Below are 1,943 nucleotides of genomic sequence, written 5' to 3' on the forward strand. Positions count from 1 at the left end.
ACCTGGCTTCCTTGAGCTACTTTATTTTCATCTATTGGAACATTTTACAATATGAGACCACTACAAAAATAAGCTTGAAGGGAGCTACAAATGTCAAAGAAGCACAAAACTTCAACGAGTACAAAAATCAATATCCCAGAGTGTGTTTAATGAGAAGAACCATCACATCAATTTATTAAACCATCACTTTTAATTCATATTTAGAATAACCTCTTAGGGCACCGGGTTGGCTCAGTTGGTTAAGGGGCCAACTCTTGATATCCCCTGAGATTGTGATTTCAGGGTGGTAAGATCAAGCCCCTCAGTGGGCTCCACATTGGGCATGGAGCCTGCTTAAGATTCACTGTCCTTCTCCCTCTGCCCCTTCCCCTGGCCTTAAATTAATTAATTAATTAATTAATTAATAAAATAATATCTCAATTTCTGAAGTGGCCAATGGAAATATATTTTTAAAGTCCTGTGTGGTTACACCACTGGTCAGTGGTGTGTTGCAGCCAGCCCTGTCATATTGTGCTTCATTGTCTATATCTTTCAACTCTGCTGTGTGATACTGTATGGGCCAGAGCATTTTACATGAGGCAGGGCTGTTGAATGTTGTAAAAGCCTTAGGAGAAGGGAAGTAGCTGGAGGTGGTCTCTGTGGTTGGGACCTGGAGACAGCATCCAGTGCCCAAGTGAGCATTGCTGTGACTGGGGACTCTGGCAGTGGCATGTGTTCCTTCATCAACACACTGTGTGAGGAACTGGGCAGGAGGAGGAGACCTCAGCTCCCACTGGTGTGGTGAGGACCACCCAGATTCACACTTGCTACTCCTTCTCCCACTTTCCCAATGTGCTATTGTGGGACACACACACACACACACACACACACACACACACACACACACTTCTCAGCACAAGCGCTGCAGCCCAAAGCCTGGAGAACAATCTGGAGGAAATACCACTTAGCCAGTATAGCCTCTTCCAAACATTCAGCACAAATCTGGTGAAGCTTGCCAAAACCATCTAGGGCCTGAGACCTGGGCCCATCGTCTGGACCAAGCCGGACAGGGACCTCAGCACAAGTGCCCTACGGGAAGAACAAGTCCTGCAATAGCCCAGAAACTCTCCAGAAGAAGTGGGTGTGTGAACACATCATATTCCTGGTCTCTAGCCTTGAGCCCTTATTGCATGACTTCCCAGAGCTTAAGGACACCTTGCACAGGGACTTCTCTGATATCTGGTGCCATGTTCCCTGGAAAAACCTGTCCCACACCTGCGAGAAGATCATTAAAGACAAGGCTATCTCCCTACAGAAGAGAAGAGCCTTAGAGTATTTTCAGGACACCGTTGGTGTCAAGATGAAGATGATGTGAGGTACTGTCCGAACGCCTACCACTCGCTCTTTGTTATGGATGACGATTCTCTCTAGCAGGTGGCCCAGATTATGGGGGGATGCCGGTGGACTAGGTCAAGGATGTCATGGAGTACCTGGATCTGTACACTCTCCCTCAAGTGAGTGGGAGACTGACTTGTTTAGTCATGAAGCACTTCTTAGCCTTCCTGGTTACATCTAATCCTTGGGTGACTATGTCATTCTCTGTTTTAGGTGGATGTAGCAAAGATGCTTCTTTGAGTTAGATACCAAGGAAATGAAGGAGATCCTGAGAAACCCTTTCCACCCATGAAAACTGGCTTGGGAATGGGTCCAGTAATAGGTCTGACAGGACCTATTCTCCAGTGGAAGTCAGTTGTCTTGGGGTTCTCTTTCCAGTAGGATACCTTGTTTTTCCATTAGAAATGAAGAGATTTAACCAAATACTTTCTTCTATGTCTAAAAGGCTTAGTTTCTTTAAAAAAATTTTTAAAAATCGCCTATCTTCCTAGCCCCAGTCATAATGCACTCCTCCTTCAAAGAATAAATATTTGTTAAAATCATTAAATAAGTTTTCTGGGTTCAGAACA

At 44.9% G+C, this 1,943-nt stretch overlaps 1 pseudogene; it reads left to right on the plus strand.

Annotated features, from left to right (window-relative positions):
* The first annotated feature begins 554 nt into the window (after positions 1-554).
* On the plus strand, positions 555-1,497 carry LOC111141895 (annotated as a pseudogene).
* Positions 1,498-1,943: the final 446 nt, after the last annotated feature.

The sequence above is a fragment of the Enhydra lutris genome, unplaced genomic scaffold (genome assembly GCF_002288905.1).
Source record: "Enhydra lutris kenyoni isolate GAN:26980312 unplaced genomic scaffold, ASM228890v2 scaffoldscaffold6, whole genome shotgun sequence".
Taxonomy (NCBI): domain Eukaryota; kingdom Metazoa; phylum Chordata; class Mammalia; order Carnivora; family Mustelidae; genus Enhydra; species Enhydra lutris.